General features: G+C 48.2%; 2 long non-coding RNA genes across 2 annotated transcripts; both read right to left on the reverse strand.

The window, feature by feature from the left end:
- Positions 1-16804: 16804 nt before the first annotated feature.
- LOC309874177 lies at positions 16805-17776 on the reverse strand. The gene is made up of 5 exons (XR_014316791.1): positions 17753-17776; positions 17562-17621; positions 17266-17308; positions 16944-16997; positions 16805-16869 (listed from the first exon to the last, which is right to left on the reverse strand). It is a non-coding gene; the product is annotated as an uncharacterized lncRNA (long non-coding RNA).
- A 5931-nt stretch (positions 17777-23707) lies between these two features.
- On the reverse strand, positions 23708-24681 carry LOC309874159. Its single transcript, XR_014316787.1, has 5 exons — positions 24658-24681; positions 24467-24526; positions 24171-24213; positions 23847-23900; positions 23708-23772 (listed from the first exon to the last, which is right to left on the reverse strand). It is a non-coding gene; the product is annotated as an uncharacterized lncRNA (long non-coding RNA).
- Positions 24682-27314: the final 2633 nt, after the last annotated feature.

Here is a 27314-nt window from a genome sequence, read left to right on the forward strand (position 1 = left end):
CTTTTGCTGCAGCTTTTAATATTAAAAGGACAACACAACCAGTCAAGTAACTGGAACTTTTTCAAATGGAATTACGTCAAACAGGTTCATCATCACTTGCAAAAACAGAGAACGAGCATTCACTAGCATGCCAGAGCTAATACCCACCTCCTGCACAACGCTCACTACTACTAATGCAACGTATCATTGTGCAATACCTCTCTGTTCCTGGTTCCTTTAACTCACCTGCTCAGTAGCTCCAACTGAGAAATGTGCCCGGTCAGCACCACGCTGAAATGTGCCCGAACAGACTTATTCTTCAGTGATGAAGAAGGTGACCCTGCTCAGTCTCTTGGCAGTACTGCACTTATGCGGTCAAGAAACCGTACCCCACGGTTTCCCAAAAACAACGTACCTGGCAACCCCTCATAAACATACCTCAAATATGTGAATTCCATGCACATAAAGCCTAGAAGGCTTTATGGTCTACAGACTCGACAGACAGCAAACACACAGGCAAAAGCTCCAGAAATATAACAAACCGCCCCTAACCCTGAGAAAGGCCACTGCTTATATGCCCAATGCTGCCATTTTCAGATACATGCTCACACAGGGAGCCTCCATGATACATTTCTCCTAAACCCTGCTCCATCACTTTGCCACCAAGGTTGTGACTTTGATAAGATTTGACATATAGGCAAAGACTCACAAAAAGCCCTGTAATTTTGCAAAAATCATAAGGGACCCAGAAACACAAAGCAAACACACAAAATAACATCGCCATACTATCCGTAAAACTGCTGTAATAACTACTCACCTGAGGAAGAGCTGCGTGCAATACAGGCACCTACTACTTAGATTGCTTTACTATGACAGATCCTACCAGTTGCCACCTCGAAAAGATATGCGTACCGGTTTCTACTTGAAAATGCATCAGTCCATAGACTCTGACCCACCTAAAGAACCCTGCAACTGACTGAAGGAAAAACAAAGCACTTACCCCAAAGAGCAGCCCAGGCAGAAGCAGCTCTCTGATGGCACACCTGCAACTCAGTTACTATTAGGTCCCACCTGGAACCTGAAGCCAATCACCTGGGAAAGTGCAGGGGGAAAGCACAAAAAAAGCAGAAAGAAGAGGAACAGCAGCTGTGGTTTTATTACCTTATTTATATGGCTTAGCTCAACAGCATGCAGAGTGCAGACATGAGAACTGGGGTGTTTCTAGAAGCTACAATCTGTTGTCGACGGAAGGAAGACACAGACGCTCAATATGAGTGAACAGTGAACTTCAACTTTAATGGATAGCTCAGTCGCCTTTTATCTAGTTTGAACATAATCAACTCATACATATTGCAAAAACTAAGCTCAGGATTGGCTAACACTTTCCTATCTTGTCAGTTAGTTCCTCCCTCTTTTAGCTACCATCCCGCCTTAGGGACTTTCCCAACCACACAAGGGCATCCTGTCCTTGGGCCTGATTGGTTCTCAACCGGCTGCGCACGTGCCCAGGCTCATATGAGTTGAGTATGGTACCTCCCCTAGCCCATGACCTCCTAACTGCTCAACATCCGCATGTCCTACCTCACTTAACCATTCCTCCACAATTCCCCCGTTTTTATTTTGTGCTACAAATACCTTCTCTGTGAGTTGCTCTAGTTTCTTAGTTAGGCAGTTAAAGGTTACATATGCAGCAATTATAATCAATATAATTATAAGTAGAAAGCAAAGTCCCTCTTTAACTAACAAAACCCATCCACCCATGTTCCCAAAAACAGATTTAAGCCAACCTTCAAACCAACTATCTTGTACTACAATTTTTTGTGTATGATCCCTTAACCATTTCAACTGGTCGTGAATTGACTGACCATGGTCGGAAAGATTAAAGCAACACATTCCTTCTACATCTTCACACCCATGTCCCTGAGCCAAGAACAAGAAATCAATACCGGCCCTATTTTGCAGCACAGCATGCCTTAGGCTTTCCGTGTCTTGCGACATTTCAGAAAGAACTTGTGTGGTTACATTTGACTGTTTAACAGCCCAACAAGCAAGCTTATTTATGCTAGCCAAAGCGTGTGCAGTTCCTACAGTCAGAAAAAGATCCATTAAGCAGAGTAATACGGGCAGAGTATGGTGCTAACATTTCACTCAGTTCCTTTGGATCCCCTATCGGGACCCCAAACAAGCATGTTCTGAAAGGGTACATAACATAACACAACTATACAACTTAACCCTAATAACACTACAATTACTGTAAGCACTTAATGGTAACACAATTAATAGTAAGTAACACAACTTAGTAGTAACACACTTAAACCTAATCACTTGATGGTGATCAAAGGCTGTTCTTGATAGTCGTCGAGGTGTCACAGCCCACGTCATTGTCAGAATGATTATCAGGAACCTCTTCCTGGTCGTCTTCGGCGTGTGCAGATTCTAAAGCTGCTTCAGTCCACTTTGCAGTGATCCACTGGGTACCTGTTTCTGGCACCACTTCAAAATCTCTATAACATTTTATAACATTTTTGCAAGTAACTCTTTAACCACATTTATCACAATACTACATGCAATGATGATTGACACCACAGTGAACAAAATCCTTAATCCCTCTTTGACTAATCCCAGTAACCATCTATGCATTGTTTCAAACAAATCAGTGAACCATTGATTGAAAGAATTGATACCATATTGACTCTTTCTCATGTGCTCTTTCAAGAAAGTAATGGATTTGTGAATTGACTCATTACGATCAAAAAGTTTTAAACAGTACGTTCCCTTAAGTTTCTCCAAGTGGCTACTTCGCACAATGACTCCATACTTGTGAAACATGATTTTGCTCGACCAGTACTAATTTCCTATGATTTCAGCCTGCACTATGGCAATAAATGCGCTCTCACTAACACAGTACACAGCACACTCACACACCCAGAGGCCTCTGGCACATCTCACTCTCAATCATACCACAACCTCAATCATACCACGAGAATCTAATTTAGAATGATAAGCAAACAATACGTGCGGCCAATATAATTTAGAATGATAAGCAAACAAACAAGTATTGCCTCTCATTGTGTTCCTCGTGAAGTGACTTGCAACACTTTGTTTTAAAACCTTACCCTTACACAAATACTTTCAACACAAAATACCTGGACATTTAAGAATAACACATACAATTATTAACACTCCAGTTAGTATCCCTTTTTCATTGCAAGGTAAACCTCTTATAAAAAGAATGCCAGAGAGAAGCAGTACAGCCGCTGCTGCTTCCATGGTTACATCAGACAGGCTGCAGGGTCCTGATGTCCGTCCCTCTGCTCTGTGCCGACTCGCCACACGGTGAGGGTCAGCTGCCGTTCGATTCCGCGGAACTCCGAGCACAGCACTGCTCGTGGCGGTGACTGAGGGGGGGGGAGGCTCCCACTGCCCCGTAGCCCCCTGAGGCAGCGTTATCGTTCTCACTGAAGGCGGCAGTGGGCAATCCCCAGCTCCAACACTTCCCAGCAATCCCAGTCGCTCTGTAGCAGCAGTAGCGACTCTCTGTTCAGCCTGATGTATAACTAAGGCGTTAGTGACTGCTCTCCAAGGCTTCAATAATTTTTTAGCAGCCTTATTTTCATTAATAACTTCATCAAACAATTTGTCCCCAAATTTACGCCACTCTGTTTGTTGAAAAACTGTATCAGGATTGATAAAACAACCCTGCATTACTCCATATGCTAATAATCCTGGTAAATCCTTTTTGCAGTCTATATCTGAAGTGATCCGCTTTTCTAAAAAGCATTCGAGCAAAGCATACGCCGCTTGTCTCTCCATACTTTTATATACGTTGGTTGCAGCCTTTGCAAAGACCTCGGCGGCGCTTCTCCGGCAGGACCCTTTATAGGCTCATCCCGGGTGCGGGGACTCCCTTCCACCTTCCGAGCTGCGGGTGCGGGGACTCCAAGTTTTCGTCCCTTTCACCTTTCAGACCTCGGCGACGCGTGACCGGCGGGATCCTCTCCCGGGTGCGGGGACTCCACGTCCCTTTCACCTTCCCGACACGGGTGAGGGGATTCTTGTCCCTTCCACCTCCTGGGCTGCGTTGCAGGACCGGTTCCTCCCTTATTCCGTCCAACCGTGGCCCAGGATCACCGCCAGCAGTATCCAAATCCCGTTCAGATCGGTCCCTGTTCGGGCGCTATTTGTTGTCGACGGAAGGAAGACAGACGCTCAATATGAGTGAACAGTGAACTTCAACTTTAATGGATAGCTCAGTCGCCTTTTATCTAGTTCGAACAGAATCAACTCATACATATTGCAAAAACTAAGCTCAGGATTGGCTAACACTTTCCTATCTTGTCAGTTAGTTCCTCCCTCTTTTAGCTACTGTCCCGCCTTAGAGACTTTCCCAACCACACAAGGGCATCGTGTCCTTGGGCCTGATTGGTTCTCAACCGGCTGCGCACGTGCCCAGGCTCATATGAGTTGAGTACGGTACCTCCCTAGCCCATGACCTCCTAACTGCTCAACATCCACGTGTCCTACCTCACTTAACCATTCCTCCACAACAATCCCCATGCTTTTGCTACAGCTTTGAATATTAAAAGGACAAAATGACCAAGCAAATAGCTGAATTTTTTTTTTTTTTCATCTGGAATTAGCTCAAGCTTTTATTTACACAGAAAGAAAAGTCTAGGAGCAGAACTGATTACACACCAAAAAAAAGTCAATTCCATTCCACTCACAGGAAAAATCACTTACTTCAGTAAGCTGAGAACCAAAAGGCTATGCTGATGTGTTAAAACACATTACAGGACACTGGGTCCAGGCCCTCCGCTGCACCCACTTAAAATCCATCCCTACACTCACCAAGGTGCAACCCCAACCCGAACACAGACGCAGCATTTCAGCTTCAACACAGTTTTGGGATCTGATAGAAAGGACACCTCATCCTCAGCAAGGTGTGCTCAAGCTACACAGGACAGGGCTTCGGGCAACTCTTTGCCTACCGAAGACCGCCATCAGCACCTGCTTTGTTCAGATTCTAAAGACTAACATCACAGCCCACGTTGCCTGGGACACCTGATAAACAGAAGAGAAAGCAGCCATACCGTTTTCAAGCCGTCCCTGCACGTGTCGCTCCTCGATGATCTGCAACCTCTTCTCAAATCCTCAACCGCTTCTGTGGAGAGCCTGCCATGGCACCTGCAAAGCAAGATGGATACCCTTCGCAGTCACCTCGTGCTACTTGGCAGTTCTGCTCCAATCCAGCTCACAAACAGCCCGCCCTTCCCATGCTGCTCTTCAGTGTGCAGCTTAGCCCCTCTGAGCCTGTGCGACACACCTGTGAAACAAAAAGAAAAGCATAGGCCTAAGCAGCATCCAAAGCCACAGCACAGCTAGGACAGTTACTCTCATCTGCTCCCTTACCTCTGCCCCCTCACCTGCCCTAGAGGCAGATGCTTCCATCTGCTCTCTTAAGCCAGCTACAACACACCTCTGAAATATAAACAGGATTTTTACTGTACTTTGTGCAGTTAAGTAACTGCAGTGACAACTGCACCCCTAAAGTGCCTGCTACATCTGTTCATCGCTCACCTTGCCGAAAGCAGCTATGCTCAAGTCCCACGTTGTACACTGTGTTGCAGCTTTAACAAATGAAAACAGTCACAATATAATCATTCAGCTGCCAGCATTAGAACCCATGCCTCAACAACAGCAGGGACCCCATTTACAAATTATCGTTTCAAAACAGCAGCCCCATTACCTCAGCACCTCAGAAGTAGATCAAGCCTGTCACCGAGCTGCCTACGGAGTGCTGAACAGTTCCAGAAGGAGTTCGTTCCTGTGACAGGTTCCAAAGGTTTACACTCTACTGGGGACAGGAAAGAAATAAGAATAAAACTTTCAAAACCCCATATCTGTAACCTTTCAAGATTCAACAGACCTCCTCAAGCACACCGTTCAAGCACTTATACGAGCAGCTGCTCACAAGCAGATATACTCTCCCACCTCCACATCTGCCAAACACCACAGAGATGACTGTGCCAGCTGCCCTTCAGTACGTGCCCAGAGACAGACCGGATGCCTTTGCCAAAACAGTCCAGACAATGTATTAGTACACCCATGCACTGTCACATTAATCACTAACTGCCAGGCAGGACAGCTCCAGACCAAACACATACACACACAGCCACGCCACAAACACTACAAACAAAACACACAACACAAGGCACAAGAAAAAGTGACCCCCGGAGGGAAGCCCTATGGCAACAGCAAGTCACAACAGGTGCTCTGCACCAGACCCTAGAGGAGACTCAAATGTCACGACACGCGACTGGAAGCAACTGCCAGAACTGGGATGATGGAGGCCGAAAAAGCCTGCCTTCAAGACAAGAGACCAGAAGGATGGGGACTGAAAACCCCATAAGACGACGCTTAGGAAATCAATTCCCAACAAGAGCTCCTGATGCGGCCCAGATGACTTCTGCAAGAGTGAGGATGGAAACAGACGCGATCTCAAACCGAATATGATGCACAAGACCTGAAACAGACCTGCTCTTTAAGCAGTGACTGCAACACAAGAAGTGCTCTGATCAGAGTCATGATGACAAAACATGTATTGAGGCCCTTCAGCACCGCTACCAAGTCCCCTGTCTGGTCAGTCCAGTGTCAAAAGCTAGGAGGATATCAAGACCCGAGAAGCACAGAACAGACATCGCAGAAGCAACACAAGACAGACAAACAGAAGGAAACTGTCCTGCCTGGCGCACGCACTCACGCTACAAAATAATCCCGCTTCTTCTATTAGCCTGGTGACCCAGCCACAAGCAGCCTGAACGTGACCCAGCCTGAACCACCCTCACCGTGGAACCAAGTCTAGTCAGCCAGCTGGCTCCATGCTGCTCTGACTCCCAGCTCCCATTAGCCACCCCAGATATGCAAATACCAGGTGCCCCCCAACTTAGCTCTCAGGTTGCTGAATGGTAAAGTCCCTCCGCTTCAAGAAACGCACAGGCACTGATTGTCATCTTAGTCAATTGCCAGGCTCATCATCAGCTGCAAAAACAGAGTACCAGCATTCACTAGGACGCCAGCCCCATTGCTCACCTTCTCCACAATGCTGACCACTACTGATGCAACATACGATTGTGCTCACGTGTTCCTCTCCGAGTCCAAGCTCCAACAGTGCAGCCAGTGTCATCCACACCACCTGGGAAAACAAAGGGATTAAATGATCGTTGCGTTCACAACATGTCACCCAATGGTGTTTTTTTTTTTGTTATTGTTGTTTTTTTGTGTGTGTGTGTGTGTTTCCTTTATTTATTTTTTTTTTTTGGTCTGGTTTAGCTCAACAGCATGCAGAGTGCAGACAAGAAAACTGGGGTGTTTCTAGAAGCAACAATCCCCATGCTTTTGCTGCAGCTTTGAATATTAAAAGGACAATACGACCCAGCAAGTAACTGGAACTTTCTTACCTGGAATTAGCTCAAACTTTTCTTCACATTGAAAGAAAAATCTAGGAGCAGAACACATTATACACCAACAAAATTGAGTCCATTTCATCCCCAGAAAAAAAAAAATCACATACTCTCATCCCCTCCTGTACCTCAGCCGCTTGCCTACCCCACGTGGCACACGCTTCCATCTGTTCTCTTTACCCACTTATAGCACCTCTAAAAGGCAAACTGGAATTTTACTCTATTGGCTGTAGGAAAATAACTGCAGTGACAACCGCGCCCCAAAAACAACAGTTACCTCTGCTCATCACGCACCAGAGTCACTGCAGAGGCAGCTCGGGTCAAGACGTCCTGCACTGCGCACTGCGTTTCAGCCTGAACAAAAGGAAAAACACAGGCAGAAGATAAACATTCAGCTGACAGCAGTAGCACCCATCCCTCAACAACAAAAGGGACCCCATCTTTAGTTTTAACCTTTCAAAACAGCAGGCCACTTGCCTCTGTACCTGCAAATTAGGTCCAAGCTTGAAAGGAGCAGCCAGCATCACCCACGCCACCTGGGAACACAAAAGGACACAATGACCACTGTGCTTGCAAGCAACCACCTGCCACACTGCTCCTCTATCCCACACAGCCTCACCTCGGACCCTCACAGGGAAACACCTGAGCGTCTTCCCTTCGCTTCGGATAAGGGATGACCAGGCTGACAACACTCACCTTCCCTCAGTGCTTCGTGACAGGAGGATTTCCCTTCCCTGTCCACGACTGCACAAAGCACCTGCAGACACAAGAGAAATGCACACTCTGAGGTACTTCAGAGCTACAGCATACCTGCTGCAATACCTCTCTCTTCCCAGCTCCTGTACTTCAGTTGCTCACCAGCTCTAACTCAGATTCTTCGCTCACAGTGCCACAGCAAACTCTGCCTGGGCCACACAACACACACTACACAAGCTACAATGGCTAAGACACACAAACTGGAACATTCCCACCCAATAATCAGTCGCGTCGCATAGGAAGGCTGCCGCACACTCTGAGAAACCAAACCTACCAGTCCTGAGCAGCTCCCCACCTCCTCCTGCCATCCACGCTCAGCACACACACTATTTGCCCCTCAAAAAATAAAAGCTTAGAATATACACACACACAAAAAAAAACACTATCTGAGATCCATAAATGCCAAAAAGACGTGCACGCACAGCAGCCCCTGCAGAGGTAATCACAGACTTACCCTTTGCAGAGGAAAGAGCAGACTCTGATACAACCCTGCTCGGGCTCTTGGTAATGCTGCATCTAAACTGCCAAGCCACATGTAGCATGAAATGAAGCTGGTTTTAGTCCTCTGGAAAATTACACAAGTAGGTTTATACATCTAGAGATTAAAATATAGCTCAAAAAAAGAAGAGCATCCCACCATCAAAAAAAAAAAAAAAAAAAAAGAGCCAGCAACCTCTACTAAATATTCCTCTGTTAAGTGAATTCCAAGCACTTAGAAATCCGGAAATCCATAGACTCCAGCCTGCCTAGAGAACCCTGCAACTGACTGAAGGAAAACAAAACACTTACCCCAAAGAGCAGCCCAGGCAGAAGGAGCTCTCTGATGTCATGCCTGGGGCTCATATACCATTTGGCCCCGCCCAATAACCAAACCCTATCACCTGGAAAAGGGGAGGGACAAAGCACAAGGAAGTAGGAGCAGAGCAGGAGGAGCAGTAGCTGTTTTTTTTTTTGTTTGTTTTGTTTTGTTTGTTTATTTGTGTTTTTTTTTTTTAAATCTGCTTTACCTGAACATCATGCAGAGAACAGACAAGAGACCTGGGGTGTTTCTAGAAGCAACAATCCCCATGCTTTTGCTGCAGCTTTTAATCTTAAAAGGACAACACGACCAGTCAAGTAACTGGAACTTTTTCAAATGGAATTACGTCAAACACGTTCATTATCACTTGCAAAAACAGAGAACCAGCAATCACTAGCATGCCAGAGTGTTGTTGACGGAAGGAAGACAGGGACACTCAATATGAGTGATATGATCAGCAAGCTTCGATTTATTGGATAGCTCAAACGCCTTTTATTCCTTAACATATAATTAGCTCATACATATTACAAAAGTTAAGCTCATGATTGGTCCCCCTACGTCCTTATCGTATCAGCTTCTTCCTCATCCTTTCGACCGAAATAACACAGTCGGTACTTTCCCAAACCGCCAACGGATATTGCGTCCTTGTGTCTGATTGGCTCAGACAAGTTGTGTGCGATGTTTGTCCAACTCGTAAAGATTCAGCTGTTTTATGTCTACGTGACCTATCTCAGTTAACCATCCCTCTACAATTCCCCCGTTTTTATTTTGGACTACTAATACCTTTTCTGTGACTTGTTCAAGCTTCTTAGTTAAGCAACCAAAAATTATTCGCGCAGCTATTTTTATCAATATAACTATAAGCAGAAAGCGCAATCCCTCTTTGATTAGACTCACTAACCAGTTAGACAGACCCCCAAAGATGGACTGCAACCAATTGTCAAGCCAACTAGGTTGTACTGTAATTTTCTTTGTGTGCTGCATCAACCATTTCAACTGGTCATGAATCGATTGACCATGATCTGAAAGATTGAAACAACACATTCCTTCAAAATCTTCACATCCATGTCCTTGCGCTAAAAGCAAAAAATCAATTGCAGCCCTATTTTGTAACACAACATGCCTAAGACTATCCATATCTTGTGCCATTTCAGTAATAATTTCAGTTGTTACATTTGATTGCTTAACAGCCCAACAAGCAAGCTTATTAATGCTAGCCAAAGCATGTGCAGTTCCCACTGCTGGAACTAATGAAGCAAATATTCTCTCAGCAGCGCCCCATAATTCTACACCATCATCACAGTCAGAACCTAAAGTCTTAAGAGCTCGTTTGGATCTCTGCGACAAGCTCTGGTTCCGGAGACTGTATAAGTCCGGGGCGAACAATGTGAGTCGCCCTAGATAACATGGACCCCCAAACGCGTTGGCAGGTATTCCTTGCCATGCACGATCCCCGCAAATCAAAAACATGCCAGGTGGCAGAGCCTTTGCAGTGTCATTATTCCACATCGGATTGTTATTAGATTTTGCTTCAGCTCCCAAAGCCCCCAGTCCTTGACTCCATACTTGTGAAATATGATTTTGCTCGACCGATCGCAACTAGTCCTGCTAGTTGCTTACAATCGACTCCCCATTTTTCTAAAAAGCACTGTAATGAATCTAGGGCTACGTCGTCCTTCATTTTCCTATGATTTTTTTGCCGGCACTAATTTCCTATGATTTCAGCCTGCACTATGGCAACCTGCACTATGGCAATAAGCACGCTCTCACTAACACAGTACATAGCACACTCGCACACACACAGCACAATTGCACACCCAGAGGCCTCTGGCACATCTCAATCTCAATCATACCACAACCTCAATCATACCACGAGAATCTAATTTAGAATGATAAGCAAACAATACGTGCGGCCAATATAATTTAGAATGATAAGCAAACAAACAAGTATTGTCTCTCATTGTGTTCCTCGTGAAGTGACTTGCAACACTTTGTTTTAAAACCTTACCCTTACACAAATACTTTCAACACAAAATACCTGGACATTTAAGAATAACACATACAATTATTAACACTTCAGTTAGTATTCCTCCAGCAGCTGAAAACATACTGTTTGTCTGCAGCTTCAGGAGATCTTTGCTCCTGTGGTGAGCAGCTGAGAGTGGAGTCCCCTCCGAGCAAAAACGCTCAGGGTGCACCTAGGGGCGTCCACGCTGCAGCCGATCCCCGCAGCCGAGCAGTGTCTCCTCAAGTCTGCCGGTGGTCATTTGGCAGTGTAATCTGCATCTCTGCACTCCTGCCCCGCAATAGAGCTAAGTCGTCATTACTAATCCATAGAATGTGGCAACCCCACGGAATCTTGTCCAGAAACATAGTTATAACACCGATCTGGGGACGAATAGTCTTTTTTGCATTGCAAGATAAACCTCTTATAAAATGAATGCCAGAGAGAAGCAGCACAGCCGCCGCTGCTTCCATGGTTACATCTGACAGTCTGCAGGGTCCTGATGTCCACCCCTCTGCTCTGTGCCGACTCACCACACAGTGAGGGTCAGCTGCCGTTGTCCACTGATGCCTCTGGTCTACTGTAGCAACTCGATCTCGGATGTCCCGCATCGCACCGCGATTACTTCAATTTCCCGCGTCCCTCCGCAATTCCTTTTACCGCGTCCCTCCGCAATTCCTTTTTACAGTCTATACCCTGCGTGCTCTGCTTTTCTAAAAAGCACTTGAGCAGATCATACGTCGCTTGTCTCTCCATACCTTTGTTTACGTCAGCGCTGTTGCAGCCTTTGCAAGACCTCGGCGACGCGTGGCCGGCGGGACCCTCTATAGGTGCTCCCGGGTGCGAGGATTCAGCATTTTCGTCCCTTCCACCTCCTGAGCTGCATTGCAGGACCTGTTTCCTTCCCTTATTCCGTCGATCCGTGGCTCGCAGGTTCACCGCCAGCGGGGTCCCTGTTCAGGCGCCATTTGTTGTCGACAGAAGGAAGACAGGGACACTCACTATGAGTGATCAGCAAGCTTCGATTTATTGGATAGCTCAAACGCCTTTTATTCCTTAACATATAATTAGCTCATACATATTACAAAAGTTAAGCTCATGATTGGTCCCCCTACGTCCTTATCGTATCAGCTTCTTCCTCATCCTTTCGACCGAAATAACACAGTCGGTACTTTCCCAAACCGCCGACGGATATTGTGTCCTTGTGTCTGATTGGCTCAGACAAGTTGTGTGCGATGTTTGTCCAACTCGTGAAGATTCAGCTGTTTTATGTCTACGTGACCTATCTCAGTTAACCATCCCTCTACACCAGATCTAATACCCACCTCCTGCACAACACTCGCTACTACTGATGCAACATACAGTTGTGCAATACCTCTCTGTTCCCAACTCCTTTATCTCACCTGCTCAGTAGCTCCACCTGAGTAATGGACCCGGGCGGCGCCGCGCCGAAATGGGCCCGGGCGGCGCCGCGCCGAAATGGGCCCGGGCGGCGCCGCGCCGAAATGGGCCCGGGCGGCGCCGCGCCGAAATGGGCCCGGGCGGCGCCGCGCCGAAATGGGCCCGGGCGGCGCCGCGCCGAAATGGGCCCGGGCGGCGCCGCGCCGAAATGGGCCCGGGCGGCGCCGCGCCGAAATGGGCCCGGGCGGCGCCGCGCCGAAATGGGCCCGGGCGGCGCCGCGCCGAAATGGGCCCGGGCGGCGCCGCGCCGAAATGGGCCCGGGCGGCGCCGCGCCGAAATGGGCCCGGGCGGCGCCGCGCCGAAATGGGCCCGAACAGACTTATTCTTCAGTGATGAAGAAGGTGACCCTGCTCAGTCTCTTGGCAGTACTGCACTTATGCGGTCAAGAAACCGTACCCCACGGTTTCCCAAAAACAACGTACCTGGCAACCCCTCATAAACATACCTCAAATATGTGAATTCCATGCACATAAAGCCTAGAAGGCTTTATGGTCTAACGACTCGACAGACAGCAAACACACAGGCAAAAGCTCCAGAAATACAATAAACTGTCCCTAAACCTGAAACAGAATACCCCTTACATGCCCACTGCTGCCATTTTCAGATACACGCTCACACAGGGAGCTTCAATGATACATTTCTCCTAAACCCTGCTCCATCACTTTGCCACCAGGGTTGTGACTTTGATAAGATTTGACATAAAGGCAAAGACTCACAAAAAAAACCGTAATTCTGCAAAAATCATAAGGGACCCAGAAACACAAAGCAAACACACAAAGTAACATCACCATACTATCCGTAACACTGCTATAACTACTACTCACCTGAGGAAGAGCTGCATGCAATACAGGCACCTACTACTAGATTGCTTTACAATGACAGATCCTGCCAGTTGCCACCTCAAAAAGATAGGAGTACTGGTTTCTACTTGAAAACGCATCAGTCCATAGACTGACCCACCTAAAGAACCCTCCAAACAACTGAAGGAAAACCAAAGCACTTACCCCAAAGTGCAGCCCAGGCAGAAGGAGCTCTCTCATGGCATACCTGCAACTCAGTTACCATTAGGTCCCACCTGGAACCTGAAGCCAATCACCTGGGAAAGTGCAGGGGGAAAGCACAAAAAAGCAGAAAGAGGAGGAGCAGCAGCTGTGGTTTTATTAACTTCTTTATATGGCTTAGCTCAACAGCATGCAGAGCGCAGACAAGAGAACTGGGGTGTTTCTAGAAACAAAAATCCCCATGCTTTTGCTACAGCTTTGAATATTGAAAGGAAAATACAAACAAGCAAGTAACTCTTTTTTTTTTTTCCCACCTGGAATTACCTCAATCTTTCATTTACAAAGAAAAATCTAGGAGCAGAATAGATTACATGCCAAAAGAAGAATTCGATTCCATTCCACTCGCAGGAGAAATCACTTACTTCAGCAGGCTATCTGAGAACCAAAAGGCTATGCTGATGGGTCAAAACACACTACAGGACACTGGGGCCAGGCCCTCCGCTGCACCCACTTAAAACCCATCCCTACACTCACCAAGGTGCAACCCCAACCCAAACACAGACGCAGCATTTCAGCCTCAACACAGTTTCCAGAACTGCTGGAAAGCAAGCTTCATCCTCAGCGAGGCGTGCCCAGGCTACACAGGACAGGGCTGCGGGCAACTCTTTGCCTACCGAAGAAGACTGCCATCAGCACCTGCTTTGTTCCGATCCTAAAGACTAACATCACAGCCCACGTCGCCTGGGACACCTGATAAACAGAAGAGAAAGCAGCCATACCGTTTTCAAGCCGTCCCTGCACGTGTCGCTCCTCGATGATCTGCAACCTCTTCTCAAATCCTCAACCGCTTCTGTGGAGAGCCTGCCATGGCACCTGCAAAGCAAGACCCTTCGCAGTCACCTCGTGCTACTTGGCAGTTCTGCTCCAATCCAGCTCACAAACAGCCCGCCCTTCCCGTGCTGCTCTTCAGAGTGCAGCTTGGCCCCACTCAGCCTGTGCGACACACCTGTGAAACAAAAAGAAAAGCATAGGCTGAAGCAGCATCCAAAGACACAGCACAGATAGGACAGTTACTCTCATCTGCTCCCTAACCTCTGCCCCCTCACCTGCCCTCGAGGAAGATGCTTCCATCTGCTCTCTTAGGCCAGCTACAACACACCTCTGAAATATAAACAGGATTTTTACTGTACTTTGTGCAGTTAAGTAACTGCAGTGACAACTGCACCACTAAAGTACCTGCTACATCTGCTCATCGCTCACCTTGCTAAAAGAAGCTGTGGTCAAGTCCTGTGTTGTACACTGTGTTTCAGCTTTAGCAAATGAAAACGGTCACAAGATAATCATTCAGCTGCCAGCATTAGCACCCATCCCTCAACAACAGAAGGGACCCCATTTACAAATTATTGTTTCAAAACAGCAGCCCCCTTACCTCAGCACCTCAGAAGTAGATCAAGCCAGTCACCGAGCTGCCTACCGAGTGCTGGACAGTTCCAGAGGGAGCTCTTTCCTGTGAGCAGTTCCTACTAAGGTACACACTCTACTGGGGACAGGAAAGATATAAAAATAAAAGTTTCAAAACCCCGTATCTGTAAGCTTTCATGATTCAACAGTGCACCGTTCAAGCATTATGGGAGCAGCTGCTCGCAAGCAGCTCAACTCTGCCAAATCCACATCTACCAACCTCCAGAGATGACTGTGCCAGCTGCCCGTCAGTACGCGCCCAGAGGCAGACCGGATGTCTTTGCCAATACAGTCCGGACAATGTATTAGTACACCCATGCACTGCCACGTTAGCTGTCATCACTAACTGCCAGGCAGGACAGCTTCAGTACTTTGTGCAGTTAAGTAACTGCAGTGACAACTGCACCACTAAAGTAACTGCTAGATCTGCTCATCGCTCACCTTGCTAAAAGAACCTGCGGTCAAGTCCTGTGTTGTACACTGTGTTTCAGCTTTAGCAAATGAAAACGGTCACAAGATAATCATTCAGCTGCCAGCATTAGCACCCATCCCTCAACAACACAAAGGGACCCCGTTTACAATATTATCATTTCAAAACAGCAGCCCCCATACCTCAGCACACCTCAGAAGTAGACCAAGCCAGTCACCGAGCTGCCTACGGAGCGCTGAACAGTTCCGGAAGGAGCTCTTTCCTGCAACAGGTTCCTCCAAAGGTTTACACTCTACTGGGGACAGGAGAGAAATAAAAATAAAACTTTCAAAACCCCTTATCTGTAAGCTTTCAAGATTTGACAGACCTCCTCAACCACACCATTCAAGCACTATGCGAGCAGCTGCTCACAAGCAGATATACTCTCCCCCCCCCCAACATCTGACAAACAACACTGAGATGACTGTGCCTGCTGCCCTTCAGTACGTGCCCAGATGCAGACCGGATGTCTTCGCCAAAACACTCCAGACAATGTATTAGCACACCCATGCACTGCCACGTTAGCTGTCATCACTAACTGCCAGGCAGGACAGCTCCAGACCAAACACATACACACACAGCCACGCCACAAACACTACAAACAAAACACACAACACAAGGCGCAAGAAAAAGTGACCCCCGGAGGGAAGCCCTATGGCAACAGCAAGTCACAACAGGTGCTCTGCACCAGACCCTAGAGGAGACTCAAATGTCACGACACGCGACTGGAAGCAACTGCCAGAACTGGGATGATGGAGGCCTAAAAAGCCTGCCTTCAAGGCAAGAGACCAGAAGGATGGGGACTGAAAACCCCATAAGACGACGCTTAGGAAATCAATTCCCAAGCAAGAGCTCCTGATGCGGCCCAGATGACTTCTGCAAGAGTGAGGATGGAAACAGACGCGATCTCAAACCGAATACGATGCACGAGACCTGAAACAGAACTGCATTTCAAGCAGCGACTGCAAGACAAGAAGTGCTCGGATCAGAGCCACGATGACAAAACAAGCACTGAGGCCCTTCAGCACCGCTACCAAGTCCCCTGTCTGGTCAGTCCAGTGTCAAAAGCTAGGAGGATATCAAGACCCGAGAAGCACAGAACAGACGCTGCAGAAGCAACACTACAAGACAGACGAACAGAAGGAAACTGTCCTGCCTGGCGCACGCACTCACGCTACAAAATAATCCCGCTGCTTCTATTAGCCTGGTGACCCGGCCACAAGCAGCCTGAACGTGACCCAGCCTGAACCACCCTCACCGTGGCACCAAGTCTAGTCAGCCAGCAGGCACCATGCTCCTCTGGCTCCCAGCTCCCATTAGCCACCCCAGATATGCAAATACCAGGTGCCCCCCAACTTAGCTCTCAGGTTGCTGCATGGTAAATTCCCTCCGCCTCAAGAAATGCACAGGCACTGGTCGTCATCTTAGTCAATTGCCAGGCTCATCATCAGCTGCAAAAACAGAGTACCAGCATTCACTAGCATGCCGGTCACGATGCCCACCTTCTCCACAATGCTGACTACTGCTGATGCAACATACAACTATGCTCACCTGTTCCTCTCCAAATCCAAGCTCCAACACTGCAACCAGTATCATCCACACCACCTGGGAAAACAAAGGGATTAAATGATCGTTGCGTTCACAACACATCACCCAATGGTGGTTTTTTTTTTGTTATTGTTGTTTTTTGTGTGTGTGTGTGTGTGTGTGTGTTTCCTTTTTTTTTTTTTTTTGGTCTGCTTTAGCTCAACAGCATGCAGAGTGCAAACAAGAAAACCGGGGTGTTTCTAGAAGCAACAATCCCCATGCTTTTGCTGCAGCTTTGAATATTAAAAGGACAATACGACCCAGCAAGTAACTGGAACTTTCTTACCTGGAATTAGCTCAAAAACTTTTCTTCACATTGAAAGAAAAATCTAGGAGCAGAACAGATTATACACCAACAAAATTGAGTCCATTTCATCCCCAGAAAAAAAATCACATGCTCTCATCCCCTCCTGTACCTCAGCCGCTTGCCTACCCCACGTGGCACACGCTTCCATCTGTTCTCTTTACCCACTTATAGCACCTCTAAAAGACAAACTGGAATTTTACTCTATTGGCTGTAGGAAAATAACTGCAGCGACAACCGCGCCCCAAAAACAACAGTTACCTCTGCTCACCACGCACCAGAGTCACTGCAGAGGCAGCTCGGGTCAAGACGTCCTGCACTGCGCACTGCGTTTCAGCCTGAACAAAAGGAAAAACACAGGCAGAAGATAAACATTCAGCTGACAGCAGTAGCACCCATCCCTCAACAACAAAAGGGACCCCATCTTTAGTTTTATCCTTTCAAAACAGCAGGCCACTTGCCTCTGTACCTGCAAATTAGGTCCAAGCTTGAAAGGAGCGGCCAGCATCACCCACGCCACCTGGGAACACAGAAGGACACAATGACCACTGTGCTTGCAAGCAACCACCTGCCACACTGCTCCTCTATCCCACACAGCCTCACCTCGGACCCTCACAGGGAAACACCTGAGCGTCTTCCCTTCGCTTCGGATAAGGGATGACCAGGCTGACAACACTCACCTTCCCTCAGTGCTTCGTGACAGGAGGATTTCCCTTCCCTGTCCACGACTGCACAAAGCACCTGTAGAGGCGAGAGAAAAGCACACTCTGAGGCACCTCACAACCACAGCGTACCTGCTGCAATACCTCTCTCTTCCCAGTTCCTTTACTTCAGTTGCTCAACAGCTCTAACTCAGATTTTTCGCTCACAGCGCCACAGCAAATTCTGCCCGGGCCACGCAACATACGCTACACAAGCTACATTGCTTAGGACACACAAGCTGGAACGTTCCCGCCCAACAATCAGTCGCATCGCACAGGATGGATGCCGCATACTCCTAGAAACCAAACCTACCAGTCCTGAGCAGCTCCCAACCTCCACCTGCCTACCACGTTCAGCACACTAACTGTTTACCCCTCAGAAAACCAGAAACTTGGAACATACACACACACAAACAACAACAAAAAAAAAAAACACAACTCCACAAACGCCAAAAAGACATGCACACACAGCAACCCCGGCAGCAGTAATCACAGACTTACCCTTGGCAGATGAAAAAGGGGACTCTGATACAACCCTGCTCAGTCTCTTGGTAATGCTGCATCTACGCTGCCAAGGCACATGTAGCATGTAATCAAGCTGGTGTAACTCTCCAGGGGACTACAACAAGTGGTTTTAAACATGCAGAGATTAAAATACATCTCAAAAACAGGAGAATATGCGGCCATCCTAAAAAAAAGTGAGCCAGCAGCCTCTACTAAATATCCCTCTAATTCAAGCACTTCGAGATCTAGAATTCCAACCACTTAGAAATCCAGAAATCCATAGACTCCAGACTGCCTAGAGAACCCTGCAACTGACTGAAGGAAACACAAAGCACTTACCCCCAAAGAGCAGCCCAGGCAGAAGGAGCACTCTGATGCCATGCCTGGAGCTCATATACCTTTTGGCCCCGCCCAGCACCCAAACCCAATCACCTGGGAAAGGGGAGGGGCAAAGCACAAGAAAGTAGAAATAGAGCAAGAGAAGTAGCTGTTTTTCTTTTTGTTTCTTTTTTTAAATAAACTTTATCTCAAAAGCATGCAGAGAGCAGACCAAATATTTGCAGTGATTCTAGAAGCAAAAACCGCCTTTGGCTTATTCTGCAGGTTTTAATATTGAATTGACAATATCACCAAGCTAAAAACTGAAACTTTTTGAACTGGAATTAGTTTAAACAGGCTCATCCCCATCTGTAAACACAGAGAACCAGCATTCACTACCATGCAAGCCCTAATACCCATGTCCTGCACAACGCACACTACAACTAATGCAACATACCATTGTGCAATACTTCTCTGTTCCCGGTTCCTTTACCTCACCTGCTCAGTAGCTCCACCTGAGTAATGGGCCCGGGCGGCGCCGCGCCGAAATGGGCCCGGGCGGCGCCGCGCCGAAATGGGCCCGGGCGGCGCCGCGCCGAAATGGGCCCGGGCGGCGCCGCGCCGAAATGGGCCCGGGCGGCGCCGCGCCGAAATGGGCCCGGGCGGCGCCGCGCCGAAATGGGCCCGGGCGGCGCCGCGCCGAAATGGGCCCGGGCGGCGCCGCGCCGAAATGGGCCCGGGCGGCGCCGCGCCGAAATGGGCCCGGGCGGCGCCGCGCCGAAATGGGCCCGGGCGGCGCCGCGCCGAAATGGGCCCGGGCGGCGCCGCGCCGAAATGGGCCCGGGCGGCGCCGCGCCGAAATGGGCCCGAACAGACTTATTCTTCAGTGATGAAGAAGGTGACCCTGCTCAGTCTCTTGGCAGTACTGCACTTATGCGGTCAAGAAACCGTACCCCACGGTTTCCCAAAAACAACGTACCTGGCAACCCCTCATAAACATACCTCAAATATGTGAATTCCATGCACATAAAGCCTAGAAGGCTTTATGGTCTAACGACTCGACAGACAGCAAACACACAGGCAAAAGCTCCAGAAATACAATAAACTGTCCCTAAACCTGAAACAGAATACCCCTTACATGCCCACTGCTGCCATTTTCAGATACACGCTCACACAGGGAGCTTCAATGATACATTTCTCCTAAACCCTGCTCCATCACTTTGCCACCAGGGTTGTGACTTTGATAAGATTTGACATAAAGGCAAAGACTCACAAAAAAAACCGTAATTCTGCAAAAATCATAAGGGACCCAGAAACACAAAGCAAACACACAAAGTAACATCACCATACTATCCGTAACACTGCTATAACTACTACTCACCTGAGGAAGAGCTGCATGCAATACAGGCACCTACTACTAGATTGCTTTACAATGACAGATCCTGCCAGTTGCCACCTCAAAAAGATAGGAGTACTGGTTTCTACTTGAAAACGCATCAGTCCATAGACTGACCCACCTAAAGAACCCTCCAAACAACTGAAGGAAAACCAAAGCACTTACCCCAAAGTGCAGCCCAGGCAGAAGGAGCTCTCTCATGGCATACCTGCAACTCAGTTACCATTAGGTCCCACCTGGAACCTGAAGCCAATCACCTGGGAAAGTGCAGGGGGAAAGCACAAAAAAGCAGAAAGAGGAGGAGCAGCAGCTGTGGTTTTATTAACTTCTTTATATGGCTTAGCTCAACAGCATGCAGAGCGCAGACAAGAGAACTGGGGTGTTTCTAGAAACAAAAATCCCCATGCTTTTGCTACAGCTTTGAATATTGAAAGGAAAATACAAACAAGCAAGTAACTCTTTTTTTTTTTTTCCCACCTGGAATTACCTCAATCTTTCATTTACAAAGAAAAATCTAGGAGCAGAATAGATTACATGCCAAAAGAAGAATTCGATTCCATTCCACTCGCAGGAGAAATCACTTACTTCAGCAGGCTATCTGAGAACCAAAAGGCTATGCTGATGTGTTAAAACACACTACAGGACACTGGGGCCAGGCCCTCCGCTGCACCCACTTAAAACCCATCCCTACACTCACCAAGGTGCAACCCCAACCCAAACACAGACGCAGCATTTCAGCCTCAACACAGTTTCCAGAACTGCTGGAAAGCAAGCTTCATCCTCAGCGAGGCGTGCCCAGGCTACACAGGACAGGGCTGCGGGCAACTCTTTGCCTACCGAAGAAGACTGCCATCAGCACCTGCTTTGTTCCGATCCTAAAGACTAACATCACAGCCCACGTCGCCTGGGACACCTGATAAACAGAAGAGAAAGCAGCCATACCGTTTTCAAGCCGTCCCTGCACGTGTCGCTCCTCGATGATCTGCAACCTCTTCTCAAATCCTCAACCGCTTCTGTGGAGAGCCTGCCATGGCACCTGCAAAGCAAGACCCTTCGCAGTCACCTCGTGCTACTTGGCAGTTCTGCTCCAATCCAGCTCACAAACAGCCCGCCCTTCCCGTGCTGCTCTTCAGAGTGCAGCTTGGCCCCACTCAGCCTGTGCGACACACCTGTGAAACAAAAAGAAAAGCATAGGCTGAAGCAGCATCCAAAGACACAGCACAGATAGGACAGTTACTCTCATCTGCTCCCTAACCTCTGCCCCCTCACCTGCCCTCGAGGAAGATGCTTCCATCTGCTCTCTTAGGCCAGCTACAACACACCTCTGAAATATAAACAGGATTTTTACTGTACTTTGTGCAGTTAAGTAACTGCAGTGACAACTGCACCACTAAAGTACCTGCTACATCTGCTCATCGCTCACCTTGCTAAAAGAAGCTGTGGTCAAGTCCTGTGTTGTACACTGTGTTTCAGCTTTAGCAAATGAAAACGGTCACAAGATAATCATTCAGCTGCCAGCATTAGCACCCATCCCTCAACAACAGAAGGGACCCCATTTACAAATTATTGTTTCAAAACAGCAGCCCCCTTACCTCAGCACCTCAGAAGTAGATCAAGCCAGTCACCGAGCTGCCTACCGAGTGCTGGACAGTTCCAGAGGGAGCTCTTTCCTGTGAGCAGTTCCTACTAAGGTACACACTCTACTGGGGACAGGAAAGATATAAAAATAAAAGTTTCAAAACCCCGTATCTGTAAGCTTTCATGATTCAACAGTGCACCGTTCAAGCATTATGGGAGCAGCTGCTCGCAAGCAGCTCAACTCTGCCAAATCCACATCTACCAACCTCCAGAGATGACTGTGCCAGCTGCCCGTCAGTACGCGCCCAGAGGCAGACCGGATGTCTTTGCCAATACAGTCCGGACAATGTATTAGTACACCCATGCACTGCCACGTTAGCTGTCATCACTAACTGCCAGGCAGGACAGCTTCAGTACTTTGTGCAGTTAAGTAACTGCAGTGACAACTGCACCACTAAAGTAACTGCTAGATCTGCTCATCGCTCACCTTGCTAAAAGAACCTGCGGTCAAGTCCTGTGTTGTACACTGTGTTTCAGCTTTAGCAAATGAAAACGGTCACAAGATAATCATTCAGCTGCCAGCATTAGCACCCATCCCTCAACAACACAAAGGGACCCCGTTTACAATATTATCATTTCAAAACAGCAGCCCCCATACCTCAGCACACCTCAGAAGTAGACCAAGCCAGTCACCGAGCTGCCTACGGAGCGCTGAACAGTTCCGGAAGGAGCTCTTTCCTGCAACAGGTTCCTCCAAAGGTTTACACTCTACTGGGGACAGGAGAGAAATAAAAATAAAACTTTCAAAACCCCTTATCTGTAAGCTTTCAAGATTTGACAGACCTCCTCAACCACACCATTCAAGCACTATGCGAGCAGCTGCTCACAAGCAGATATACTCTCCCCCCCCCCAACATCTGACAAACAACACTGAGATGACTGTGCCTGCTGCCCTTCAGTACGTGCCCAGATGCAGACCGGATGTCTTCGCCAAAACACTCCAGACAATGTATTAGCACACCCATGCACTGCCACGTTAGCTGTCATCACTAACTGCCAGGCAGGACAGCTCCAGACCAAACACATACACACACAGCCACGCCACAAACACTACAAACAAAACACACAACACAAGGCGCAAGAAAAAGTGACCCCCGGAGGGAAGCCCTATGGCAACAGCAAGTCACAACAGGTGCTCTGCACCAGACCCTAGAGGAGACTCAAATGTCACGACACGCGACTGGAAGCAACTGCCAGAACTGGGATGATGGAGGCCTAAAAAGCCTGCCTTCAAGGCAAGAGACCAGAAGGATGGGGACTGAAAACCCCATAAGACGACGCTTAGGAAATCAATTCCCAAGCAAGAGCTCCTGATGCGGCCCAGATGACTTCTGCAAGAGTGAGGATGGAAACAGACGCGATCTCAAACCGAATACGATGCACGAGACCTGAAACAGAACTGCATTTCAAGCAGCGACTGCAAGACAAGAAGTGCTCGGATCAGAGCCACGATGACAAAACAAGCACTGAGGCCCTTCAGCACCGCTACCAAGTCCCCTGTCTGGTCAGTCCAGTGTCAAAAGCTAGGAGGATATCAAGACCCGAGAAGCACAGAACAGACGCTGCAGAAGCAACACTACAAGACAGACGAACAGAAGGAAACTGTCCTGCCTGGCGCACGCACTCACGCTACAAAATAATCCCGCTGCTTCTATTAGCCTGGTGACCCGGCCACAAGCAGCCTGAACGTGACCCAGCCTGAACCACCCTCACCGTGGCACCAAGTCTAGTCAGCCAGCAGGCACCATGCTCCTCTGGCTCCCAGCTCCCATTAGCCACCCCAGATATGCAAATACCAGGTGCCCCCCAACTTAGCTCTCAGGTTGCTGCATGGTAAATTCCCTCCGCCTCAAGAAATGCACAGGCACTGGTCGTCATCTTAGTCAATTGCCAGGCTCATCATCAGCTGCAAAAACAGAGTACCAGCATTCACTAGCATGCCGGTCACGATGCCCACCTTCTCCACAATGCTGACTACTGCTGATGCAACATACAACTATGCTCACCTGTTCCTCTCCAAATCCAAGCTCCAACACTGCAACCAGTATCATCCACACCACCTGGGAAAACAAAGGGATTAAATGATCGTTGCGTTCACAACACATCACCCAATGGTGGTTTTTTTTTTGTTATTGTTGTTTTTTGTGTGTGTGTGTGTGTGTGTGTGTGTTTCCTTTTTTTTTTTTTTTTGGTCTGCTTTAGCTCAACAGCATGCAGAGTGCAAACAAGAAAACCGGGGTGTTTCTAGAAGCAACAATCCCCATGCTTTTGCTGCAGCTTTGAATATTAAAAGGACAATACGACCCAGCAAGTAACTGGAACTTTCTTACCTGGAATTAGCTCAAAAACTTTTCTTCACATTGAAAGAAAAATCTAGGAGCAGAACAGATTATACACCAACAAAATTGAGTCCATTTCATCCCCAGAAAAAAAATCACATGCTCTCATCCCCTCCTGTACCTCAGCCGCTTGCCTACCCCACGTGGCACACGCTTCCATCTGTTCTCTTTACCCACTTATAGCACCTCTAAAAGACAAACTGGAATTTTACTCTATTGGCTGTAGGAAAATAACTGCAGCGACAACCGCGCCCCAAAAACAACAGTTACCTCTGCTCACCACGCACCAGAGTCACTGCAGAGGCAGCTCGGGTCAAGACGTCCTGCACTGCGCACTGCGTTTCAGCCTGAACAAAAGGAAAAACACAGGCAGAAGATAAACATTCAGCTGACAGCAGTAGCACCCATCCCTCAACAACAAAAGGGACCCCATCTTTAGTTTTATCCTTTCAAAACAGCAGGCCACTTGCCTCTGTACCTGCAAATTAGGTCCAAGCTTGAAAGGAGCGGCCAGCATCACCCACGCCACCTGGGAACACAGAAGGACACAATGACCACTGTGCTTGCAAGCAACCACCTGCCACACTGCTCCTCTATCCCACACAGCCTCACCTCGGACCCTCACAGGGAAACACCTGAGCGTCTTCCCTTCGCTTCGGATAAGGGATGACCAGGCTGACAACACTCACCTTCCCTCAGTGCTTCGTGACAGGAGGATTTCCCTTCCCTGTCCACGACTGCACAAAGCACCTGTAGAGGCGAGAGAAAAGCACACTCTGAGGCACCTCACAACCACAGCGTACCTGCTGCAATACCTCTCTCTTCCCAGTTCCTTTACTTCAGTTGCTCAACAGCTCTAACTCAGATTTTTCGCTCACAGCGCCACAGCAAATTCTGCCCGGGCCACGCAACATACGCTACACAAGCTACATTGCTTAGGACACACAAGCTGGAACGTTCCCGCCCAACAATCAGTCGCATCGCACAGGATGGATGCCGCATACTCCTAGAAACCAAACCTACCAGTCCTGAGCAGCTCCCAACCTCCACCTGCCTACCACGTTCAGCACACTAACTGTTTACCCCTCAGAAAACCAGAAACTTGGAACATACACACACACAAACAACAACAAAAAAAAAAACACAACTCCACAAACGCCAAAAAGACATGCACACACAGCAACCCCGGCAGCAGTAATCACAGACTTACCCTTGGCAGATGAAAAAGGGGACTCTGATACAACCCTGCTCAGTCTCTTGGTAATGCTGCATCTACGCTGCCAAGGCACATGTAGCATGTAATCAAGCTGGTGTAACTCTCCAGGGGACTACAACAAGTGGTTTTAAACATGCAGAGATTAAAATACATCTCAAAAACAGGAGAATATGCGGCCATCCTAAAAAAAAGTGAGCCAGCAGCCTCTACTAAATATCCCTCTAATTCAAGCACTTCGAGATCTAGAATTCCAACCACTTAGAAATCCAGAAATCCATAGACTCCAGACTGCCTAGAGAACCCTGCAACTGACTGAAGGAAACACAAAGCACTTACCCCCAAAGAGCAGCCCAGGCAGAAGGAGCACTCTGATGCCATGCCTGGAGCTCATATACCTTTTGGCCCCGCCCAGCACCCAAACCCAATCACCTGGGAAAGGGGAGGGGCAAAGCACAAGAAAGTAGAAATAGAGCAAGAGAAGTAGCTGTTTTTCTTTTTGTTTCTTTTTTTAAATAAACTTTATCTCAAAAGCATGCAGAGAGCAGACCAAATATTTGCAGTGATTCTAGAAGCAAAAACCGCCTTTGGCTTATTCTGCAGGTTTTAATATTGAATTGACAATATCACCAAGCTAAAAACTGAAACTTTTTGAACTGGAATTAGTTTAAACAGGCTCATCCCCATCTGTAAACACAGAGAACCAGCATTCACTACCATGCAAGCCCTAATACCCATGTCCTGCACAACGCACACTACAACTAATGCAACATACCATTGTGCAATACTTCTCTGTTCCCGGTTCCTTTACCTCACCTGCTCAGTAGCTCCACCTGAGTAATGGGCCCGGGCGGCGCCGCGCCGAAATGGGCCCGGGCGGCGCCGCGCCGAAATGGGCCCGGGCGGCGCCGCGCCGAAATGGGCCCGGGCGGCGCCGCGCCGAAATGGGCCCGGGCGGCGCCGCGCCGAAATGGGCCCGGGCGGCGCCGCGCCGAAATGGGCCCGGGCGGCGCCGCGCCGAAATGGGCCCGGGCGGCGCCGCGCCGAAATGGGCCCGGGCGGCGCCGCGCCGAAATGGGCCCGAACAGACTTATTCTTCAGTGATGAAGAAGGTGACCCTGCTCAGTCTCTTGGCAGTACTGCACTTATGCGGTCAAGAAACCGTACCCCACGGTTTCCCAAAAACAACGTACCTGGCAACCCCTCATAAACATACCTCAAATATGTGAATTCCATGCACATAAAGCCTAGAAGGCTTTATGGTCTAACGACTCGACAGACAGCAAACACACAGGCAAAAGCTCCAGAAATACAATAAACTGTCCCTAAACCTGAAACAGAATACCCCTTACATGCCCACTGCTGCCATTTTCAGATACACGCTCACACAGGGAGCTTCAATGATACATTTCTCCTAAACCCTGCTCCATCACTTTGCCACCAGGGTTGTGACTTTGATAAGATTTGACATAAAGGCAAAGACTCACAAAAAAAACCGTAATTCTGCAAAAATCATAAGGGACCCAGAAACACAAAGCAAACACACAAAGTAACATCACCATACTATCCGTAACACTGCTATAACTACTACTCACCTGAGGAAGAGCTGCATGCAATACAGGCACCTACTACTAGATTGCTTTACAATGACAGATCCTGCCAGTTGCCACCTCAAAAAGATAGGAGTACTGGTTTCTACTTGAAAACGCATCAGTCCATAGACTGACCCACCTAAAGAACCCTCCAAACAACTGAAGGAAAACCAAAGCACTTACCCCAAAGTGCAGCCCAGGCAGAAGGAGCTCTCTCATGGCATACCTGCAACTCAGTTACCATTAGGTCCCACCTGGAACCTGAAGCCAATCACCTGGGAAAGTGCAGGGGGAAAGCACAAAAAAGCAGAAAGAGGAGGAGCAGCAGCT

Source organism: Aythya marila (genome assembly GCF_965140915.1).
Source record: "Aythya marila genome assembly, chromosome: 2".
Lineage (NCBI taxonomy): Eukaryota > Metazoa > Chordata > Aves > Anseriformes > Anatidae > Aythya > Aythya marila.